Source organism: Plecotus auritus (assembly GCF_963455305.1).
Source record: "Plecotus auritus genome assembly, chromosome: 3".
Lineage (NCBI taxonomy): Eukaryota > Metazoa > Chordata > Mammalia > Chiroptera > Vespertilionidae > Plecotus > Plecotus auritus.
Window position 1 is genome coordinate 14,081,499 of NC_137772.1, and position 25,935 is coordinate 14,107,433.

At 38.7% G+C, this 25,935-nt stretch overlaps 1 long non-coding RNA gene across 1 annotated transcript in view; it reads left to right on the forward strand.

Moving 5' to 3' along the window:
• The window catches only part of LOC308245554, a 57,551-nt gene extending 45,812 nt beyond the window's left edge, over window positions 1–11,739 (forward strand). The window contains exons 2-3 of the long non-coding RNA XR_013960296.1: window positions 2,482–3,859; window positions 11,285–11,739. This is a non-coding gene — a long non-coding RNA (uncharacterized lncRNA). The remainder of the gene's footprint in view (window positions 1–2,481; window positions 3,860–11,284) is intronic.
• The last annotated feature ends 14,196 nt before the right edge of the window (window positions 11,740–25,935 follow it).

Genomic DNA, 25,935 nt, shown 5'->3' on the forward strand with positions numbered 1-25,935 from the left:
TACATGGAGCTGTCCTTAATTATCCTGCACTAAGTAAATTAATGAAGGTTCCTAAAGATTTTTCTGCAACATGTATCAAAAATATATTGAATTGTCCATGGCCCCATTAAAATCAGAACGTGGAGGTCAATGAAATACATTGTTGGATTTCACACTCGGATAATATTAACATTTGCCTTATGTTTACCCCTTCAGTCTGTTTTACCTACTTCCCCTGGCTCACTTACTGCCATTCATGGGCCTTGGGCTCTCCACGTCCTGGGAGTTATTGCTGTGTTCCTAAGAAGCTGCGATAGCAAACATCATGGCTGAGGCATAAGACATCATTGACCTATGTGACTGGAACTCTTACCTGGCAACTTCTAGACAGCCTTCCTAACTGTACCCGTTTCTGAGTAGACTATGCAAAGATGCTATATGGACTATCAGCATTGACATTACCTATGGACATATCAGATACAGAGTTTCAGATCCTAGCCCCGGACTACTGAAGTTGAGTTTTGTAATCTTATAATTTTAATGAAATTCCCAGGTCATATGTATGCACATTCAAGTTTGAGAAGCACCGATATAATTTTATCTCTCATTGCTGACATCTCTGAGTGGAACTTGATTTCAAATGTAATTTCTAATCTATTGTGTAAACTTTGTTTCTGGCACCTGGGATATATTAATTTATAGGTATCTACTTAGTTTTTCAATTGCATCCCTATCCAGACTTCTAAAGTCCACATATTTCTCCATTTTTCTACTCTTAGTTTCTTATTCCCTTCCATAACCTACCCTTCCAATACCCTCAAAACTAAAAAAGAATAATAATTATACTACCTCTTTCTTTATAAAAAATATAGCAAAATGAAGATATGTAACCCAAAGAGAATAACCTTAGCAGAAATTCATTTTAATGATTCAGACCTAATATTTTAACTGTTTTTAGTTACGGTGATACAGTAAAAGACCAGAATGCATCTCCCACTATTCTTGCCTAATCTGAAATATGTGGCATTGTACATGAAAAGGAACTTGATAGTTCTTATTTTCTCATTATGGTAAGTAATAAGACAAATAATCATTCATCACTGTTGAGAGGGTTATGATTAATGAATGTCTTTGGCTGCCTTTCTCACAAGTGTAGAGAAGGTCAATTGGTTGTTTCCCCTGTTGCTCCTTCTAGGATTCTTATGGTGTGTGGGATATTTATTTAATTTAGGTATCAGTCATCCATGGGGATTTCCGGCGTAATAACTTTTACAAGTACAATTTCAAAGAAGAGCACAGGGGTGTGTTTACAGTCATCCACCCACACCCTTTCCCCTGCAGAGTGTGCTTTGCAAGTATTACTGTGAGCCTTTGAAGATCCAGCATCAGGTTGAGTCTAAAAAAAGGAAACTTTTCTCTTAGTAGAGTTACAAAAACGTTTTACGTACTACATTAGGAAAACTGCACAAGGCTAGTTATAGAGAAAAGTAAAAATGCACAGTAGTTTCAAAATTATGAATTAACAATTAAAAAATGAAATGATGGATTCATGAGAAATAAGTAGTAACCATTTATGCTTTAATTGTGTAATTGTTGCTTTCAATTCCCTTAGTTATTTTTAACAGGCATGAAAAGTGATAGCGAAGACCCTGTCAAATGACTTGCCCGTCTCATTATTTCTGACATGCAAAAGTTAGGCATTTGGAAGGTTCTGCTCTCCCATGGAGAGTTTGTAGCGAGGGAACAGTAGCATACAAAATCAAACTTCCAGGAAAACCCCAGGACACTTTGAAATATTTTGAAAGCAGCCTTAATCCTAAATTGATCTCCAAAGGCAAAAAACTGCAACAAGGAACACATGCTCATTTTTCTAGGTGACTGAATTCAAGGTAATTTTTTTTTTATGATGCTCTAAGATTCCAAGGCTGTCCCATCATAGAGTGAGCAAAGAGCTCTGGTATATGTAATATAATTCATGATTTTATCATGGTTGTCTTCACCATCTTTAATGATTCGTAGAGTGAAGTTGATTGATTCTGCATCAATTCATATTGAATGTTGCAAACTGATTGGCTATTCACTGAGGTGTAGAGATATGGTTTGATTGTGCTGTGTCGATTTGCCATCGGCGCAAAAATGAATCTTATAGGGACACCATGAGGGCTGGAGTAATTCAAAAAGTGTGGTCAAAGAGGTTTCATACTTGACTATCTCAGCATATAAAAGTAGTCAGGAGAAAGGGCAATCTTTAACACCGAACAACTTTTAAATCTTATAAAATGAGAGCCTGCCTAGAGAGAAAGTGCTGTCTAGGTGTCTATGTGGCCGTGACGTAAGTATTTCCAGCAGCTAGCATGTGACTCAGTACTTACCTTGTCATTATTCCGTTCTCTACTGGTATAGATCGTGCTTGAAATATGCTCAGATCCTTTATTCACATAATTTTTGTATTTTCATACACCATCCTGTCTACATTCAACCAATGTCTTTTGTCTATTCCAGGTCTATTAAATGGATGGTCCAGGATGATACACAACTCCAGTTTGATTGATGGATATGGTGCAAGAGGGCAAATTCAGTTTTTCTTATACATTTCCAGCCTCTTTTAGTATCACTTCTGTTAAGATCCCATTGGCCAAAGCAAGCCATATGCCTGAGGCCAAAGTGAAAGAGTGAAAAGTTCTTTTGCTCCAAAGCAAGTCTCATGAGTGGGGAAAGAATGGAATAACTACATGCTGAATACTAGTATGCCATCATCATGATCCTAATCCTGAAGGCATTCTTGCTATTGCTGACTTTCCACCCTTGATAGAGTCTTGAAAAAAGCAGAGAGATTTGAAACACTACAATATTGCCAGTTGCTAACCTTCTTCGTTGGGTGAGCCTAAAGCACTCCTATGCTATGGCCTTGACTTTGCTGTCCTACGTGGTCTGGACAATGCCTTCTTTTCTTGTTTACATTGGATTTCTGAAGTCTTGAAATCAAAAAGTCTATTGGTTGCAAGTAATCAAAATTAATCAAATTGACAACAACAATGACACAGATTTTAGAGGGACTGTGTTAGTTTGCTAGGGCTGCCATTAGAAAGAGGCACAAATTGGATGACTTAAACAACATAAATTTATTGTCTCGTCGTTCTAGGTTAGAAGTCCAAAACCAAGGTGCTGGCAGGGTTTGGCCCTTCTGAGGGCTGCAAAAAATAAACTCTTGTAGTTCTTTCTCCTTGTCTCATAAAAGGTCATTTTAATGATCACCTGGTGTGTGTATCTGTCTCCAAATTTCTCCTTACTATAAGAACACTGGTGGCCCTGCACACAAATCACTATTATAGTCTTCTATAGATGAAAATAGCACAACATAGCAATGTTCTTTAATGACAGAAGCAGAGAACAAATACTTTCAGTTTTAACCAAATGCTCTTAGTTATACTGATTTCTGTGCACAGCTAAGTCAGCTCTTTGAGCAAACCAAGATCCTCTTAGTCCTCACCTAGTCCACAGATAATTATGGGAGTTTCAACAAACAAATAAATAAAAGGAAGATCAGGTGATTTGGGTTAATTTAAAAAACAAATGAAGAAGAGATAAGAGGTTTTCAGGAGAGATAACCTGCCACTATCAGTTGAAGGAGCCCAACTAAACAATGAATGAGAGGAGGATGGGAGTCTGAGGTCTTCCTGCATAGAGGAAATGCTTCCCTGAAAACAGGTGCTGAAGATGTGAAAATATAGGCAATTTCATGAAGGAGATGGCAAGAGAGGCATCTGTTTTTAAAGGCCAGAAATAACTGAGCTTGTATGAGCAGGAGAGTGATGGAATTGGAGGATGAAGACGATTCCTGACTCCTATTTTAGTGCACATCATTATTTCAGCATTCAAGGTGAGCAAATAATCACCACTAGGAAATAGACACACTTTATACATTTCAACATAACTACTTCTTTCCCATCACATAGCTTAGTATGTTCTTTTTAAAAGGTAGGACATTATTTGTGTGTGATTTTAAAATATAAAGTTAAATTCAATGACAATGATGACCACAACCACAAAAATAATGGTGTAAAAGAATTATTCAAGTCTCGACTGACCCCATTTCTCCTTTTCCCAACTCAGTACCTACTGACATCGTTTAGCTATGAAATATACATAAAGATACAGATAAGCAGATACTTCCCAAATCTACCTGTTGAACACGGACCCTTGTTTTGAGTGCCACACTTTCATCTCCAACTGTCTGTGGGACAGTTTGCATATATTGTTCTGACTTCAGATGCAATATCACTAAAAAATTATAATCATCATCCTTCTCCATAAATCAGTTTCCTTTTTGAAGCCCCAAATTCTCTTAATATTACTACCATGTTCCTGCATCTCAGCATCATCCTTCCTTCCTACTTATCTTTTAATCATCCCAACCACAGTTGCTGATGAAATCTGTTCCGTTGTTTTCCTTTGTGACACTATTCAAGATCATATCTCCCTTGTCACTCACACTACTTCCACCTTTGTTTACAGTCAGTCACTGCTCACCTGTATAGGGTGACAACCTCAGTTCCCTGCCCACAGACATTTTCCCTGTTTCAATCTATTCTAGGTCATGCTAATCTTTTTAAAAATCTCTTAAAAATCTTTAAAAAATGTAAATCTTAAAAAATTAACCATGTTGATATTTCCTCTGTTCCAACACCTTCACTGTCTCTCTGTACTAACAGAATAAAGTTCAAGTTCTTAGGCTGACACCAGAAATTTCTAAGATTATAGTTTCCTTTTTACCTCCTGTTCTTATAATTTATATTTTTTAGATAAAATATACCACTTAATAATAATCTTTCCTTCAACCCTCCTTAAAAATGAGATATTTAATGTTTTATTTTGTAAAACACCTTACTAAAATAAGATTTTATAAAGATAATTTGTATCTCTAAATTTTTAATTTTAAAATATTTTAGAGATTAAAATTTCAATAATACTCTCAACTTATCAAATGTAGAAGTTTACATTACAGATTAATTTAGGTAGAAAGTATATACACATCACTGGCTTACCGTTCTGCTATTATTTCAAGTAGGAGTGATTTGTTCTTCATTGGTCAAACATTGACCTTCAAAATGACCCAGGTCACATCTGAGAATGTGATAACCTAAGTCCCTCTCTAACGATTCTTAATGGAAATAAAGGCTTTTTAGGACAGACCTGCCTTGAGCCACATCTGAGTCCTAATTCATATAGTACATTCACTACATTCCACAATTTGTGTAATTTTTATATCTATGATTTTATAGCCCACATTCTCTCTGATCTGGGGAAGCCTCACTGTCCCTATGTGCACAATGAAGTAAGGAAATTAAGGCTTTGCTGAGGTTAATGGGCATGAAGATAAAAGAAACAAGTCCAATAATGAAAATTATTTTGTAAGAAAAATTGACAAAATTTAATAATTTTTACAGATTGACTATAGGGAATAAAATTTCAAGTTTCTAATGAGAATTATAGTATCACTGACCTGAAAATAAGGAATCAGGTATTAGAGGCTGGCAGAGGAAGAAAGATGACGAATCTGGATTCAAACACATTTAGTTGAAATGTGTGATCATAGAACACCCAAATGAAAAGAAAGAATTTGGGTTTAAGTGAATGGTTAGGACTGTAAGTATCAATTAAGGGTCATATGATTAGAGACAATAATTGAAACCATGAGCGTAGATACTCTCACCAAAGAAGAGACTGTAAGGTAAAGGAGAATAAAAGGCTGAAGACTAGTCAGAAAAATCATTTGCTCCTCAATCTAGATCCATCAGCTTTTCTTATTATAATTTCACAAAAGGTCTGGTGCACGAAATTCGTGCATGGGGGGGGAGGGGTGTCCCTCAGCCCAGCCTGCACCCTCTCCAATCTGGGACCCCTCAAGGGCAGTCGGACATCCCTCTCACAATCCAGGACTGCCGGCTCCCAACAGCTCGCCTGCCTGCCTGCCTAATCACCCCCTAACCACTCCCCTGTCAGCCTGATTGATGCCTAACTGCTCCCCTGCCAGCCTGTTTGCCCCTAACTGCCCTCCCCTGCAGGCCTGGTCACCCCTAACTGCCCTCTCCTGCAGTCCTGGTCACCCCTAACTGTCCTCCCCTGCAGGCCTGGTCCCCCCCAACTGCTCTCCCCTGCAGGCCTGGGTCCCCCCCAACTGCCCTTCCCTGCAGGCCTGGTCACCCCCAACTTCCCTCCTCTGCCGGCCTGGTCACCCCTAACTGCCCTCTCCTGCAGGCTTGATTGCCCCCAACTGCCCTCCCTTGCAGGCCTGGTCCCTCCCAACTGCCCTCCCTTGCTGGCCATCTTGTGGTGGCCATCTTGTGTCCACATAGGGGCAGGATCTTTGACCACATGGGGGCAGCCATCTTGTGTGTTGGAGTGATGGTCAATCTGCATATTACTCTTTTATTAGATAGGATTTCTATCTCACTGGTATTTTGACGATAGGTCTTACTCTACTTTTCAACTCTTGCTAACCACTCAAGTTAAGCTAATCATGGCTCTTATTCTGACCTCAAGAATCTGCATTCCTTGATTTCCATTAGCTTTTCTGGTTTCTGACTATACTGACTTGATTCTTTGCTTTTCACCTTACTTCCCTGATTTCAGTTTCTCATCTGCTGTTCATGGATGGCTTGAAAAATGGGTTAATAATACTGGAGGAAGTTTCAGTTCAAATTTGGAATATTTAGTTTGACAACATAGATCCAACTTTTAATTTTTTCTAATTTATCACTTTTTACATTATCTCAAACTATTTAAAATGCAGTGGTAGATAAAAAGAAGCACTTTTAAATGATGTATCTTAATTAGTTACATCTTTGGTTATTTATATTATTAATACTGAGAAGTATTAGGACATAAAGTATAATTAATGAATGCTAAATCAATGTACAGAAAATGAACTCTTAGAGTTTGACAACCAAATGAAGTTTCTACAAGTATCATTTTTATTTTCTTTTTTATACTAAAAAACTTTTCTTTTAATAAGATGTACCATAATTTTTAAAAAAGATGTTTTTACTGTTTTTTTAGAGAGAAAAGAAAAGGGAAAGATAGAAATATTGATGAGAAATATCATCAGTCAGTTGCCTCCTGCATGCCCCATATTGGGGATCAAGCTCACACCTGGGCATGTGCCCTGACCAGGAAGATTCTTGGTGACTCTTGGTTCCTAGTCAATGCTAAACTGCTAAGCCATACAGGCTGGGCAGAAGTACCATCATTTTTAATAGGATGCCTACTTTTGCAAAATCTCTGTTTTTAAATGACTTTAGTGAAGTGTAATTGATGTATTAAAGCACAATATTTAGCGCGTTCAAAGTGACATGTTTTGATATGAAAATGCCCATACAATCCTCCCTCACAGTCAAGTTGATGAACATATCTATCACTGCCAAAACCTTCTTTGAGCCCTTGGTAATCCCTCCCTCTCACCTCTTTCCTTCTCTTCAATGACCCCCACTATCCTTGAGGCAATTATAGTCATTACAGTGTGCCTTTCCTAGAATTTTACATACACTCAAGGCAAACAATATGTACTCCTTTTTTACCTGATTTTTCACTCAGCTTCATTGTTTTGAGAGATATCCATGTTGTAGTATGTATCAATAGTTCACTCTTTTTTATGGCTAAGTAGTATTCAGGTACTCCTAGCTTCACCAATAACTCATAACTGTAAGGGAAGTTTGTCTGTTTCTTCACCTATAAAATTAAAGGAGCGTGATCTATGACGTTCTTTGATTTTATATGATTAAAAGTGGCAGGTAGGAGGTAATGTGTGGTGGCAGCACACATATAAACTTTATTTTTCAATCAATCAGTGAAAGTCATGAATGGGATTGATCTTATTTTCCATTCTCCCTTTGGGGCTCTAAGTACAAAAATAGAAACAGTCTGACATCTGGCATGCCTATCTCCTAGATGTCTGGCCCAATGAACACCAACAATTCAGAATAATTGGAAACCACCCTGAAATTGGAAATAATCCTTAATTTATTTCAGTGCCTACTCAGTGTGATTTATCTGAGATGAGGAAACAGTTGTAGCACAGTGTTAATGGCTGGTTTTCCAGTTTTAGGCAATCTAGAGGAAAAGAGTTGTTTAGTCCACAGTGTTCATTAAACATGGAATTCTTTCTTTATGCCAAAAAGTGTTTCCCATCTTATCTGGATCCTGATTACTCTCCATACCTTTCTAACTTCCTTGCTTAAGTGATGTGCTGATAGGCTTAATTCCACATGGGATTTTTCTGACAATGTAGATGGCAAACTATACAGAGTAAACTCAGGGACTACCGACTGTGATAACAAAGTTCCAAAAAGGAGACCTTTTTGGTGCTTTGCAGGCAATGGCCTATGTAAACAAACCCACTCGGGTGAATAGCACACCCAACAGAGGCACAGAGATGGACCAAATACCCTAAAAATGGAGAAAAGAGGAGCAAATAAACTCATAGGTGAACAAAATCTTGGAAATAAAAAAATGAGAGCAGCTGGGATGATAACGTTATATGTAACTATATTGTGGAGAGGTCACTTCTGTGGGTGTGATTTTTCTAACAATGTGTTGAGATTACCAATGTGTGGGGGATTAAAAGAACTTTTTGAAATTCACTGTGCTATTGTTATTTACAAAATTATTCATTCTTGTGATATTTTAGTATAAAAAGACAGAACAAATAATGCCAAATGCTGCAAGTAAATCTAGTCTCTAATAACACTGGATACTTTCTTCCTTTCCCTTCACAGCCTCCCCCTCTTCCACAGGTTAGGCAATCATACGTATTTATAATAAGCAAATGCCACTGCTTTAAAATCCTGCAAATAACTCAACTGAGATTTAAACTGGAATACTTTAAAGGTCAAGATATAAAAATGGTCCACAAAAAGATAAATCCTTGAAATATGAGATGTGCTATTTTCTTTTTAGAATGACTAACAGTTGAAAATCAAGTAGTAGTAAGAACACTCACAAACTCTTGGCAAAGACCAAACGATGAGGATCTCAAACTCAGTTCTCATCCATTAGGAAACAGTGCCCTGGAACTTGGCATTAGTGCTGAGACCGTCTAAATGGGGAAGATTCATCTACGCAAACATTTCAGCCCCTTCCACAGCAGAAGGTCCCCTCAGCCCACTCACCTAGGGTTTGCTCTTCAGGATTAATTTAGGGGGCATCTTCCCTTTGCAATTCTTGTTTGGCGTGATCTCTCCTGGGAGAGACTGAGTATCCAGGTTGCTCTACTATGCCTCTATTGTGATCCAGAGAGAATCTCATTTGCTTGCCACATTGATTCACGGTGAACATATACTATGCAGTGACATCCATTCCCCAACAGTGACTTATGGTGATTTTATTAATTTTTCAGAAAAGCTGTCGGAAATTGTGTGGCTTTTCTTGATGCGCCCTTGTTGAACAGTGTGGCTCACCTTTTTCTCAGGTTAAAAATGTGATGAAGTGCCACGCTGGTCTTACTGTTAGTTATTTCATGGTTCTGTTTACTACATGCTGGTGTCAATAAAAAGGGAAATTGGCCTTTTCCATCTGTTACTCAAATGGAGTGAGGAGACAATGGTGGCACCAATTTTCAGGGCATATTTCCCCTTCAAAATCTGAAAAATTCCCTTTGCAATTTCAATGTAGGGTGAGTTAGACATCTTTTATATGCTAACTAATATCTCAGTGGCCCACATTTTTGCTGGCTGTTGCTGCAGCAACCAGCAGTGTGCAGCTATAGCCTGAGGGCACCTGGTTTGGCTGCAATACTAATCTGCCTTCTGCTCCTGTTTGTTCCCCATTCCATCCCTGCAAACTTTAACCAATGGGGATGGGAGCCACATGATATATATATATATATATATATATATATATATATATATATATATATATATATATATATATATAGTAGAAGCATGGAACATACTTCTACTAAAAACATTATGCATTGTTTATCAGACATTCAGTTTCAGCTGGGTGCTGTGTATTTTTCTTTGCTAAATCTGGCAACTCTATTCCCGGTGGAACTGAGACCTTGTTGTCCATAGCAGTAGTCATTGGAACACCATACCCTTAATTGGATTTACTTCTCTCCTGACTTTATTCTTTTTTTAAAAAAATGTTTTTATTGCTTTTTAGAGAGAGAGAGGGATAGAGAGAAACATTGATGAGAAAGAATCATCATTGATTGGCTGCCTCCTGCACATGCCATACGAGGGATTGAGCCTGCAACCCGGGTATGTGCCCTGATTGGGAATTGAACCAGTGACCTCTTGGTTTCTGGGTCAATGTTCAACCACTGAGCCACACTGGCTGGGCCTAACTTTATTCTTTCCAATCACCCTCCTCTAGTTCCTGGCTTTCCAACCTCATAGAAACTATCCTTATGCAAACCCTCCCTTAGGCTCTATTTTTTTTTGGGGGGGGGTGGAGTCAAGCTAAAATATAAGGTTAAATATGAAGCATTGTAGGTTATAGCCTAGTGGGTTATAATTACAATTGCATAGATTATAGCTCATTGGATATAACTGGGATTATAATTACTTGGTGTTTTCTGAGTAATCACACATCATTCAAAGTTCTTGTTTTTTGAAATATTGATCAGATTGATTAGAACTGTCAAAGCTCTGTGGGAGGCCAAACTGCCCCTTTCACTGCCAGACATATGTACTTCCAAATATGCTTACTTATATACTTACTAGAGGCCCGGTGCATGAATTCGTGCACGGGTAGGGTCTGGCCAGCCCGCCCCAATCAGGGCCGATTTGGCCCAGCCGGCTCGGGGGAGGGGACGCAGGAGGTTGGCTGGTTGGCCTCACCCCCGATTGGCAGGCTGCTCCCCCGCCCCCCCCCCCCCCCCCCGGGTCTAACTCCCAGTCAAGGAGACAATTTGCATATTAGCCTTTTATATTATAGGATAGGTCATATAGTAGGCAGTTAGGCAGACATGTGCTGAGTAGGAACAATATGGAAGGTAACCAGGTTGGAAAGCTCTGGGTGCCTGGCAACAGATACTTATAAGTGGGACCTTGCCCCAGGGTGACCTTTCCTCCCCTAGCATGTCATGCACTTTAGACCCCCTTTCATATCATTGGTCATTCGGTCCCAACAATCACCTGACCCTTCATCCCCTAGCATATTGCTAGTGATGGTAGACTCCCCTTAGAGGAGTAATAAGGAGGCAGGAGAATAGCCTCATAAGATTCCCATAGAAGCTCTTGCATGACCACTTGCTTAAGCATTAAGCCCCAGATATAACATCTAGGCCTCTGTTGTGTTTCAGCTCCAGGCCCAAAAAAGCAGCAAGGCCAGGCAGCAAAGACAGACTAATGTCAGGACCAGCTCTGATAACTAATGACGCCTTGCCTTGCCCTGGCACCGACCAATCAGTGGAGACCACAACCCTGAAGGGGTACACCTGCAAAGTTGGTGAATATTCTATTGAGATCCTCCCTTGAGACCTCCAGATAAAAGCCCTGAAGACCATGGACCCAGCTCCAGTGCTCTCCCTCTCCTATCCCTCTCCCTGCCCCTGACCCCCTCCATCTCTCATGCCTGAGCCTTTCCCCTTCTCCTTCCCCAGGTGCATTTTCTTTGCCTTTCTTCCTCCTAAGCTCCAAGAGCCCTTCTTTTGCCTCTGTAACTTGTTTCCTGAGTCCAAACAGCCTAGCTGGCTCTCTTCTTCTAGAGCTCGTTTCTACCCATGTGACTTTCTAAATAAACTTTCACTTGTATTTGAGTCTTGGCTGTGAATTATTTCTTAGCCAGAATCAAGTACTGAGGTCTAACATCTGGTGCCATTCCAGTTAACATTGCTATTTCTGTTGTATACTCATGATTCTGTGAATTAGTTCAGTTTATTGATCATCTCACCAACTTGCACATCCTAATGCCAATTGAAAATCCAGATGTGTAAATTAGCGATTTTCTCAATAACTTGGTTATACAGTGTTGTTTAGTTTCTATGCATCTGTGAATTTTTCAGTTTTCTTCTTGTAATTGATTTCCAGTTTCAAACCACTGTGGTGGGAAAAGATTATTCATGATATCAATCTTTTAAAATCTGTTTTAAGATTTTCTTTGTGGCACACATAAAATCTATCCTGGCGAATGTTCTGTTTGTTCTTAAGAGGAATGTGTATTCTGATCCTGTTGGATAGAATGTTCTCTGTAGGTCCATTTGTTATTCAAATCCACTGTCTCATTGATTTTATGTCTGGATGATTTATTCATTGTTGAAAGTGGGGCTAAAAAGTCCCCTTCCTATTATTGTATTATCTATTTCTACCTTCAGTTCTGTTAAAATGTGCTTTAAATATTTAGATGCTCCAATGTTGGGTGCATATATGTTTATGATTGTTACATCCTCTTAATGAATTGATCCCTTTATCACTATTTAGTGACCTCTTTTGTCTTCTGTGACCAATTTGGACTGAAAGATTATTTTATCTTATATAGAGGCCCAGTGCACGACATTCGAGAGGCTCCCACCACCGCTGCTGCCATCGCCAGCCATGAGCCCGGCTTCTGGCTGAGCAGTGCTCCCCCTGTGGGAGCGCACTGACCACCTGGGGGCAGCTCTTGTGTTGAGCATCTGCCCCCTGGTGGTCAATGCACATCATAGCGAACAGTCTTTCCACCAGTCGACTTGCATATTATGGTTTTATTATATAGGATAAGTACTAGAAGCCCAATGCACAAAATCTGTGCACAGTTTCCCCCCCAACCCCCCCCCCCCCGCCTCCCTCTTCCTTCGCTCCCTCAGCACCCTGCTCCCACCGCTGGTCACCTGCCATATTCTGCACCAACCCCTGGTGGTCAGCACACATCATAGTGAGCAATCGAATTCCCGGTCTCCTAGTCTAACTCCCAAAGGGACACTTTGCATATTAGCCTTTTATATATATACTAGAGGCCCGGTGCATGAAATTCGTGCACGGGGGGGGGGGGTGGTGGTCCCCTCAGCCTAGCCTGCACCCTCTCCAATCCAGGACATCCCTCTCACAATCCGGGACCAGTGGATCCTAACTGCTCACCTGCCTGCCTGCCTGATTGACCCTAACTTCCCCCCCTGCTGGCCTGGTCATACCCATCTGCACCCCCTGCTGGCCTAATCGCCCCCAACTGCTCCCCCCACCGGCCTGGTCGCCCCCAACTGCCTCCCCTGCTGGCCTGGTCACCCCTAAATGCCCCCCCCCGGCAGCCTGGTTGCCCCCAACTGCCTCCCCTGTGGGCCTGGTCACCCCACGCAGCCTGTTTGGTTGTCTGTTTGGTTGCGATGGTTGCTTAGGCTTTTATATATACAGATACTAGAGGCCTGGTGCATGAAATTGGTGCACAGGAAGGGGGTGTCCTTCAGCTCGGCCTCCATCCTCTCCAATCTGGGACATCCTTCTCACAATCCAGGACCGCTGGCTCCTAACTGCTCACCTGCCTGCCTGCCTGATCGCCCCTAACCACTCTGCCTGCCTGCCTGATTGCCCCTAACTGCTTCTGCCAGCCTGCCTGATTGCCCCTAATTGCTCTCCCTTGTTGGCCTGATCACCCCTAACTGCTCTCCCCTGCCAGCCTGATAGCCCCTAACCACTCTGCCTTGGCCCTGCCACCATGGCTTTGTCCGGAAGACATCCGGTCTATCTGGTCTAATTAGCATATTACCCTTTTATTATATAGATGGCCACTCCTGCTCTCTTTTGGTTTCTATGTACATGAAATACCTTTTTTCATCCCTTCACTTTCAGACTATATGCGTCCTTAAAACTAAAGAGTATGTCTTGAAGGCAGCATATGGTTGGATCTAGTTTTTTTTTTTTTAATATATTTTATTGATTTTTTACAGAGAGGAAGGGAGAGGGATAGAGAGTTAGAAACATCGATGAGAGAGGGACATCGACCAGCTGCCTCCTGCACACCTCCCACTGGGGATGTGCCCGCAACCAAGGTACATGCCCTTGACCGGAATCGAACCCGGGACCCTTCAGTCCGCAGGCCGACGCTCTATCCACTGAGCCAAACCGGTTAGGGCTAGTTTTTTTTTTAAATCTACTTAGTCACTCTGTGTCTTTTGATTGGAGAATTTAATTTTTTTTACATTTAAAGACTCACTGTTATTAATTGGTCTCTGACTGTTTTAGTTCCTTTCTTTCTTCCTCTCTTCCTGTGTGATTTGTTTTGTAGTTTTCTTCTTTAATTCCTTTTTCTTTATCTATTGTGTATCTACTAAGGATTTTTCCTTGTGGTTACCATCAGGCTTACATAAAACATCTCACTGAATAATGCTTTTTACTGTTGTCAGTATGTCCCCACACTTTCTCCCTTTTTGTCCCCCTCTACCCAATTCCCACCTCACCCAAAGCCTTCCCCACACTATTGTCTATGTCCATGGGTTATGCATATATGCATATATGTTGTTTGGTTAATCTCTCCCTGGCCCCTCCATACCCCTCCCCAATGAGGTCTGTTCATTGAATAATTTTTTTCACTGAATAATTTTTAATAGCAAAGCTATTTAAGGGATTTGGGGAGATAAATTTAAAGCGAGAGTATTAGAAATCTGATATAAGGGTAAATTATCTCTAAAATGATACTAACAGGAAGTTATTACATCAATATATGTACTGAAGTCAATAATCAACATTGCAAAACAATATTAAATGTTTTAATATATGTAAGCCATTGTGCTAAATAATTTACCTGCATTCTTTCATAATACTCCTGTACAAAAGACACTACCACTGCTTATGTTTTATACATACTGTAAATATTTGACCTTTGGTCTTATAAGTTGTGAGCTGAACAACCATGAGTCAAATCTAAGCATTTTTGAATTCAGATTCCTAATACCAAATTATTTGGGAAATAGGGACATGGCTGAACTAAACAGGAAGGCACATAGGAATGGTCAGGGTGAGGTCTCTTGGGGGTAGAAAAGATAATTGTTGGAATTAGCTAGAAGTCAATATAAATTTTATTTCACTGTCTTTTCTTTCTAACTGTGTTGATGAATTTGAACAAAGTGGTCATAAATCTTGTTTTGTCATAAATCATGTTCTGTCACTGATATAACACACATAAAAGCAAAGCCGGATATTTTAACATAATTGATGCCCTGACTCCAGTTTGAAGCTTAATTCCTACTTCAGTTCACCCATTTGGAATGTCTGTGGTTGGTTTGGTGACTAAGCTGATGAACTACACTAGCTGCTTTGATAGTGATTCAATCTCAGCTTAGTTACATAAAAAAAAAAAAAAAAAATCCCACCCTAAAACAAACCCAGTTGAATGAAGGCAATTTAGGAGAAACATTATATGTTAGAAAAAGTCTTTGCATGTTATTGCTGAGATAAAGATAAAGTAACTCTTTGGCATTGTTATAATATAGGAGTCATTTTCTTTATGGTCTTTGAACTCTAACTTCTTAAATATCTTTAATGTTTGTAGGCAAGAGATAATGTTCATAGGTAAAAGACACATAGCAGCATTCAATTTCTGACTTCTGTAATTGGTGTTTTAAACTTAAGAGGGAAAACTGAAGCTCTATTTTAGAAAGACTCTTGGATACCTGTATAACTACTATAAAGATGACCAGCTTTGTATCCAATATAAACTATGTTTTATTCCCCTATCACTTGGAATGATCATTTTCTTTAGCAAATTATACTTCCTATGCTTATTTCATTAACATTAAAACTTTGTATAGTTTAATTTTTCATAAATTCTTGGAGAGGACCCTTACTAAGGATGGTGTATACATTTATTAAAAAATTTATAGTTTTATTTCATTTAGTAAAATCAGCTTCCAATTACTTACATGTGTATTGTGGGCAGAGCAGCTCACGCCACTACTGTTGATTGTGAGGCACTTGAAGTAGGGATGTTTGACTTGTTTTTTGTTCACAGCATTTTGCAAGAGATTGGGCCAAAGAAATGCAACCAAGAATCAGCTATCCCACCAGGAACTGAAAAGTCTTCCCAACTGTTGTGAATGAAGTTTGGAGTGACACAAATCTTGTTGGGAGAGCTTACTGTGTGGTGCTGGAGAATTAATCTTTGACTGTAAACCTTCTTCTCTTTCCTTAATCAGATAAACTGTCTGGCCTGAAACACAGGTCTTTTCTTTTCACAGGCAGCTCTGTTTTCTCCTCATAAGAGATTTTATACAGCGTCAGGACACTTTGCAGTCTAAGAGGAAAGAAAGCGCCTTAGATGTGGATGATTTCACTGATCTTAAAGCAGTTGTGGGAAAGAGAGAAAATCATTATAAATTAGTCAGATTGTTTTTAAACTTATTTTGTGAAAATCTGAGGTGAGAAAATAATTTGCATCTTCCTGCTTTGGTCAAGTATAACTAGATTATTTTATTTTTTTAAAGGTATTTGTTTCATTGGTTTTTCAATAGGGAATGTAAGCAAAAAATATTAACAATATAATAAAATATCCCTTCACTTCAATGTGTAATTGAAGCTTAGTTATAAGGTTGCAGACATAACCCTTACTTTAGAACATGATGGTGTATGTTTTATGTTTCTTACTTGGCATTTAACATTTTTGCCTTTTTCATATCTCTATGTCTAGCTGAAAATTTTTCATTTAAAAAGATATTTTAATCTAGTGACATAATTTTTATATTTTTAAACCAGTTGTTCACCAAGTCTTCAGTAATTAATCACTTGTTTTTCTCTACTCTTCCCATCCTCCCTTCCTTTCTTCTTTAATATGTATTTTAATTATTACATCATAGGACAACTTTATAACATATCTTTCTTAATGATAGCTAATTAATTATATTTCTTTCAAACAAATTTTTTCTAGTATATGAAATATGTTTGTAATACTATTTGTAAAAATGGAGACCTATAAGGAAGAAAATGAGGTATTCACTGAAGTGCTAGACAGCTTCTGACATGAACTTCAATGATTCCCACCTCTTGAATATTCCTACTTTTGTGAATTCCTCCCCTTTAGTAACTTGATTCTAATAGAGGATAGTAACATTGAGGGGATGTTACTTTGTGATTAAGTAACGAAAGATTGTAATCTCTGTCTTGCTAGCAGACACTCACTCTGGTTGGCATAGGAGAAGTTGCTAAGCTGCCATGTTGGAGAGGCCCACGTAGCAAGGATATGAAGGTGGCTTCTGACAACAGCCAGCAAAGAACCCTTAGTTCAACACCCCTCGAGGAAATGAGTCCTGACTACAATCATGTAAGTGAGCTTGAAAGCGGATCCTTCTCCAATCAAGCCTTCAGAGGAGACCTCAGGCCTGGCTGATGATGTGATTTTAACTTCCTGAGGGACTCCAAAGCTGATGTCTCAGCAAGCTATGCCTGGATTCCTGACTCAGAGAAATGATAATAAATACATGTTTTTTTTTTTTTAAGCTGCTAAATCTTGGGATAATTTGTTACACATAATAACTGATACAATTAACAATTTATTGTTTTCAGTTTTTATTTTTTTTGTTAATCCTCACCCAAGGATATTTTTCCATTGATTTTTAGAGAGAGTGGAAGGCAGAGGGCAAGACAGAGAGAAACATCAATGTGAGAGAGACACATTGATTGGTTACCTCCTGCATGCACCCCAACCAGGGCAGGGGAACCTGTAACCAAGGTACATGCCCTTGATGGGAATCGAACCCAGGACCCTCAGTCCTCCAGCCAACACTCTATCCACTGAGCCAAACTGGCTGGGGCCATTTCTTGTTTTCTTTTCAAGTCTTTTTTCCAAGCAAATATATATATATATTAAAATAACGTAAAGATAATTTTGCTTCCTAATTTGTCTCATACTAAATAATCCTTCAAAACCAGATTTTAATGATATATGATATGATTGTATAAATGCATTATAATTAATGAAATAACTCATGGTTAGACTTTTAGTTTATCATCATTTTATGACGGTATATAGTTCTGTGCAAAAAGTTCTTCACAAATATATTGCTTATCTATAATTTTTTATTTACATATTAATCTAAAAGTGAATTACTTGGATTAAAAAAAAAACCAACACATTTTAAAAGCTCATGAAGCCCTAGCCGGCTTGGCTCATTGGGTAGAGCGTTGGACTGTGGACCAAAGGGTCCCAGGTTCGATTCTGGTCAGGGGTACGTACCTTGGTTGCAGGCTCCTCCCCGGCCCAGGCCCTGGTCAGGGCTTGTGCAGGAGGTAACCAATCAATGTGTTTCTCTCACATCCATATTTCTCTCTGTCTTTCCCTCTCTCTTCCACTCTCCCTAAAAATCAATAGGAAAATATCCTCAGGTGAGGATTAACAACAACAACAACAAAAAGCTCATGAATAGTATTTTTAAATTCCATTCAGGCAGATGGCTCCAATTTCTTTTTCTCACCAGAAAGGTGTGAGAAAACCATCTTTTTATTATAATTATTTTCTTGCTTAACAATTTGATTAGATAAATTTTACCTATTTTAATTCGCATTTTTATTTCTAACTAATTTGATCAAACTTTCAAAGTTTAATTAGGCATTTGGGTATTCTGTTTTAGTGATATTCTTGTTTATCACTTGGTCACTTTTAAAAATATATATATATTTTATTGATTTTTTTTACAGAGAGGAAGGGAGAGGGATAGAGTTAGAAACATCGATTAGAGGGAAACATCGATCAGCTGCCTCCTGCACACCCCACACTGGGGATGTGCCCGTAACCAAGGTACATGCCCTTGACCGGAATCGGACCTGGGACCCTTCAGTCTGCAGGCCGACGCTCTATCCTCTGAGCCAACTGGTTAGAGCTCACTTGGTCACCTTTATATATGTGGTATTTATCTTTTTCTTTATTGATTTTAAGAGACATTCTATTTTTAAAAAATATATATTTTTATTGATTTCAGAGAGGATGGAAGAGGGAGAGAGAGATAGAAACATCAATGATGAGAGAGAATCATTGATTGGCTGCCTCCTGCAATGTGCTCTACTGGGGATGGAGCCCGCAACCCAGGCATTAGACTGGACTCGAACTAAGGCCCTTCCAGTCTGCAGGCCAATGCTCTATTCCTCAGCCTGGCCTGCACCCTCTCCCAATCCGGGACCCCTTGGGGGATGTTGGAGAGCCTGTTTCGGCCTGATCTCACAGGCATAAAAGGCTAATATACAAATCGACTGAATGGCGGAACGACCAGTTGCTATGATGCGCACTGACCACCAGGGGGCAGATGCTCAATGCAGGAGCTGCCCCCTGATGGTCAGTGCACTCCCACAGGGGGAGCGCTACTCAGCCAGAAGCCAGGCTCACGGCTGGTGAGCGCAGCAGCGCTAAGGATGTCTGGCCGTCAGTCGGACATCCCCCAAGGGCTCCCAGACTGCGAGAGGGTGCAGGCTGGGCTGAGGGACCCTCCCGAGTGCACGAATTTCATGCACCGGGCCTCTACTGTATTATACTTTTAAAGTCATTGTGTTTTAAAATAACATTTATTTTGACCTTGATTTTAGAGCAAAAAAAAAGACAAAATATAGTCACTTTTCTAGTAGTATTTCACTCTCTTTTTCTCTCTCTTTCACATACATTCATTATTGACATTCTATCTAATAAAAATATTAACATCAGTCTTTATTCAATCTGTATAATATACACAGTGCCTTTTATTTATTTAAGCACTGTAATATTTGTTATCTCATTTGATATTCACAACAACCCTGTCAATGGAGGTATAGAGGGATCTTGGTATCCCAATTTTATTAATGGTTTAAATGTAGCTCAGAAAAGTTACTTATTTGATCCAAGGTTAAAGAGTTTGGTAATTAGTAGAGTTTGACACAAACTTTACTGACTTCACATACAATACTTTATCCTTCATAGTTTTTCTCCATACTCCATATCCAGCATTATTCTAGGTACTGAGGAATGTAGACAGAAGGTGGTAGGGAGATAATGTTTACAATATGCTGAATATTTTTATTGCATTCACTCATTTGATGCTTACGAAAACCCTGTAAATTATAATTTCCTTTAAAAAAAAGTCTCAAATATATACTTGCCCAAGTTATAAAATTCATATAGGATATTACCCATCTGTTAAGAAGATTGCATTTAAGGCCTGTGATCTACTCTTCCATGATTTGGAAATGGTTCAGAGAATGGAGTAAGTGGAAGTTATTCTCGAGCTGCTTTCTTTTGGTACTTCTCTTTCCCCATGGTCTTTGCCATTTCCTTCTCTGGACTCTTACAAGAAAATTAGGTTTCTTTGGGGGACAGTTTTTACCTGGTTAACACCCAGTCTTTGGTTAAGACTTATACCCGGCATCATCTTTTTCAGGAAGCCTATCTTGAACTCTTTCTTCTCACACTATATCTCTATCATGGCATTTATCTCATTGCATTGTATCTGCCTAACTACTTTAAACTGAATTTTCAGAGGTCTTGGAGGACTGCTTATTATTCACTTTGAATTCTCCTGCCTAGTACTGTGCCTGGCTCAAAGTGGGTGGTCAATAAATGTTAAATGAATGAATGAGGAAAGAGATGCACTGGAGGGGATTAGGACTGGGCATTGGGGGGTCGTGCAGCTGGCTCATCAGCACTTCTGTGAGCACAGGAACGTTGATGTATAGGCAAGTTCCATGAGAAAGGTCAGGAGAAATTTTTGTTTTGCTCTCTCTTCCCTTCCAGTGTAGGGTATCTATTGAAGTAAAATAGAGACAAGAGCCCTAGCCGGTTTGGCTCAGTGGATAGAGCATAGGCCTGGGCACTGAAGGGTCCCGGGTTCAATTCCAGACAAGGGCACATGCCCGGGTTGCGGGTTTGATCCCCAGTAGGGAGCTAGCAGGAGGCAGCCGATCACTGATTTTCTCTCACCACTGATGTTTCTATCTCTCCCTCTCCCTTCTTCTCTGAAATCAATAAAAATATATTAAAAAATAAAAATAAAGACAAGAAGATTAAGCCAAAACAGCAACTTAAATGTGGCATTTTAGAGTAAGAGGCATTTATGGGGATTCCATTGGGTTCTAAAGAACAAAGTCGGAGGGTATGTATTACAAATGATACATATTTTAATTTTACTGTTTTTGTTAGATAAATACGAAGTAGTCATATACTCTGGGCATGAGCATGGGCATGTGAATATACCATATACATATGATATTTATTATACTGATTATAGAGTAGAGGTGTTCAAATGCTGAATACAGATGATAATTCTGTCATTCTTGCTTGGTTTCTACAAGTGGAAATTGGAGGCAGTGATAATTATCTGTCTACGTCATGTTCTATAGAAGAGAATTTTAAAACATTATTTTCTGAAAAAGATAAAATACTAAATAAAAAAATAAAACCTTTTTCTGAAAAAAAAATAAAAGTACTGAAAATATAAACAGTAAGTACTAATTCTAAATACAACAAACAAACAACTAAAATCATTTCTTTGTTGGGTAGTTTGCCTGTGACTCATTTTAAATTAATGTAACTGAGATAAGAGTAGCACAGAGTAATTGCCTCTTTAGTGGGGTTGCTAATGAAAGTGGCCTATCTTCAACTTCAAAGTACCTGAAAAGATGTAAACAATTAAGTTGAATTAATAATTAAAACCGAATAATTACGTGTTACAAAAAGTTAGCTATAGAGCGGTTAGTACTTGGCTAAATGTGTGCAAAGTAAAGCAGTTGAATGGTGTGTTTGCATTTGCTCTGTTGGAAATTGTGTGATTTGGAAGGAGGGAAACATGTCTTGAGAAATCAGCTGGGTGACTGCCAGTTTTGATCAAAGAGAAGCTTCTGGCAGAATGTTATAAATCCCACAGATCTCTGGGATTTTTAAAGAAGTTATCTCTGCTGAAGAATTTCACAAATACATGGAACATGTTGATACTATTAATTAATGAGCAAGGCTTAAAATTAAAAAAAAAAGGATTCAAAAATGATGAAACTTCTGAACGTGAATGTTGATGGTCCTACTTCAAGGTCAAATAAGGTATGTAATATATATACATGGGTGTCTCTTTCCTTTCAAAGATGCAAAATATCACTCTCAAAAGAGTTACATTTAGAAATTCTAATTATGGTAAGCTCTTTCATTCCTAACAGAGTCCTATACTCTAAAAAAATATGGAACACCTATTTGACTAGTAATTTCCACTCAGCAACTGTACTGGCCCAGTTCTCCACATACATGCTCTAGCACCATCTAGCTAGATTCCAAGGTAATTCATTACAACTCAGTTCTGTTTCTAGTCTGTAATTACTCCAACACTCTTTTCATCTTTTAATTATACTGTATTATTTAGATGTTTTTATTTTCCTTCTTTTTAAACATTGTCCCCAAGGATTTTTAAGTCCCTCATTAAGTAGCCTAATGTGGGAAATGGAGTCCCACTCATTCGAGAGGTATTCATGAGCAATAAATCCCTGACACATTACAAAAGCATTTGGTTCTATAGTAAACAGGAGACTGATTAGGTTTGCATTTTCGGAAGTTTGTTCCATGAAGTGACTAAAACTCTAAGGTCAGTTGCCTCTATTAAGACTTGAATTATTTTTTGGATAGGCAAAACTAGGTTCAGGTAAGACTGTCCTCAGGTAGTACTACACATTTCTCCAACAGGTCAGCTTTGGCAGGCCTTGAGTGCCAGAGTGAGGAGGTAACAAGAGAATGCAGTGATGGTGGTGGGGGGGTAGTGGGGGTGCTGGTGACAAAGGCAGGATTGGAGAGGCACAGGATGGCTTTAAAGAGGAGAGTCTTAAAAAGATGAAGAGACTTGAAAAGGAGAGTGCAGAAAGAGGAGATGAGAGACACTAAATAGAGAAATCAGACGAAGGGACAGACAGGGGTCAACCTGGGGTAAAGAAAGAATAAGAATAAAGGAGGTCCAACAAAGAATAAAAAAATAAAGGAAGAATAAAAGAAGAAAGTCGAGAATAGGGATTTGTTTTCACCTTCACAGTTAACATTCTTATGTGATACTCCCTATTTGAAAACCAGGGTCCATAAACTGGAACCAAATCAACATTGTTGACAGTTAACTAGCCCACTAACATTCACTTTCTTGATCTTAACTTGATAGGTAGAAATTTACAGGAGTTGACAATACATTTTGGAATTAGAAGTTAGAGACTTTATTTATTTATTTTATCTTCAGAGTCAGTTTACATCCATAAGAGGAGAAATTACTTAAGGAAATTGAGACTTAGTTTGATAAATACTTCACATATTATTAACTTTTTCTAGTAGTCAGGGATGCTGAGATGTTCATGGGTGGCCAAAAGATACTGAGAGATATTCAGAGCTTCCTCCATAGGAACAGATTACTTTACTGTATAAAATCACATTTCAGATAGCTTTTCATACCTCTAAATACATTGCACAATGAGGCAACTCATCATAATAGACAGGTCTGTAAAGATTTTTTGATAGTCCCTTAATGTAAAATAATGTAAGTGGAGGAGGATATTTTCAAATATACTTTAAAAGGACATGTTATTTTTAGAGAGTATTTAACCTAAATTTTTAGTGTTTTTAGATTAATATATTTAGAAGAGACTTCTTCTCAGGCGTGTTAAGGATTGGGTCACATGTTTATTTCTGAAACATTCCTGGGAAGGGGAAATTATTATAATGAGCTTAGACATGTGGTTCTCAACCTTGGTTGCAATTTGAAAGTTGAGAAAAATACTAATACCTGGGCCACACCCTGAGAGATCCTGGGATGCAGCCTGGGGCATTGAGAGTTTTAATGGAAAGATATTTTGATAGGGACCCTTAAAGGAAAGAAACCTTCAGGAGCCAAAGGAACTAAAAGATACAATAGGTGGTAGAATACATATATTTAGATAAGACTGCCCCAGTCACCACAGACAGCCTGATTCATACCCTTTGCAGAGTTTCTGGAAATGGCAACATCATCACCTTTAAGCCCATACAGGGATTTGTGCATAGGGCCCGTGCTATATGGCCCAGAGAATGGCATGAACCTGAAATTCTGGCCCCTTTAGTGCTTTGGTCTGGTTCTGTCCGACTCCCAGAGAACCAGGTGACTGCATCTGTGAAGCCATGTGGTCTCCTGAGTGGGCTTGTATAGGTTGAACAGGTGAGTGCAGGCTGACATTCAACCACTTTCTGCTGCCCAGTCCTTTGCTCTGGTGCTGGGCTGCATCCCTTGAGGTGCCTATGGGACAGCGAGGCCATCACGGAAAGTCACAGAACAACCTTTGAATCACTTCTGCTACCTATCAAGAATGATGGTTTTGGACTTCTCTTTTTAACAACTGAACGAAGAAAATAAAAATAAAATATATTGCACTTTGTATAATGCTGTTTTATTTGGATTCTCTTCTTACAATACTGTCATGTATACTATTTAATATGTAGTCCAAAGTATGGAAAATATTCTGATTTTTTTAATTTCAAAGCCTCCTAATAATGTAATAGGAAGTACAGTGTTCTCACATTGAACCAACGCTAGCTCGGGAGTGTTCTGGGATGGCTTCCTGAATACCTATTGAGATCCTTAGCTGTCTAGTTTTGTGTATTCATGGTTCATTTTCTGCTGGGAGCCCAGATTTAAGAGAAATGGGTAGTTCTGACTTACTTCGATGAGACTTCCAAGGACAAACAGTCTCCATAGGAAAGCAGAAATATAGGAGCAGATGGCAGTTTTATAGTATTACTAATCTGGAGCTTCCGGATAACCTTAAAATTTTTTTTCCCACAGAAGATAAGCAATAATGGTTGACTGTAAAATTTTCTCAACTACTTGTTTCTACAAATCACACTATAAGTCACAAATCGCACTATAAAGGGGACTTCATTATAATTCTTCTCCCATCATAGCTATGATAGGCATTGTATCCCACATTCTGCATAGATTATTGCATCTATTCTTCACAGTGACCTTAGCTAGTCGGCCACCATTTTGTCCTTGTTGCAGATGAGAAAACTGTAAAGCAATCTGCCCAAGGTTACACAGCTAGTGACGGCAGAGCCAGGATGAGAATTCAAGTAGGTCCAACTTGAAAACTAGCACTCAGGTGGGTCTACTTTGGAGGCCACCACTTCATTTGATGGTGTGTGCACACAGAAAAAAAGATAATTAAATTAAATTAACAATTTAAATAAATGTATAAATTGTTGGCCTGCTGCTAATAGGAAACTAATTAATACTTGAATTGTTTACTGAATATTGTTAAAATATTTTGGGACTATAAAGGGATATTACTATTGTCAGTGAGTAATCATAATAACACTAATAATGAGAGAAACTAAATTTATTTATGTGCTTAACTATGAGCAAGGTATTATGTTAATCACCTTATATAATGATGATAATACTAAAAATAAGAACTGTAACGCTCTTACTACTACTACTACTAAGAGCAAATAGTAATTAAAATGCCATATTCTAGCTATTCTTCCAGTACTTCACATGGATATTCATGATCCTCACAAGAACCATGGGGTAGGTTCCATTATCACCTTCATTTTATCAATGAGGAAATAGAGGCACACAGAGGTCAAGAGCTTTTCTCAAAATCACCCAGTTAGTAGGTAGCAAAGCTGAAATTTGACCCAAGTCATTGGATTCTAGTCATAGATTTTACTACTTGATATGATGTGGTCATTAAAATAATAATGTTTCTTTAAAATCCTCTATGATCTCTTTCAATGACTTTGATTTAAAAATAAGCATTCTTATAAGACTCTAGACTCCATATGATACAACATAAATGTATGACGTTAAAGAGGCAAATTGCCTATATAAGATTCTCTTAAAAGTCTCTTGTAAATTGAATACATTGTTATCAATGTTCTTTCTCCTTTAGACAGGTTCACATGAAGCAATTGGTAGATACTGCTTTTTTACTTTTGGGAATCCATTTTCAATTTTAATGGAGTTATAAAATGACAGTAAACTTCCTACAGCAGACCACACAACTAGAGTCTTTCTTCAGAATAAATAGACAGAGTCCAGGACAATAC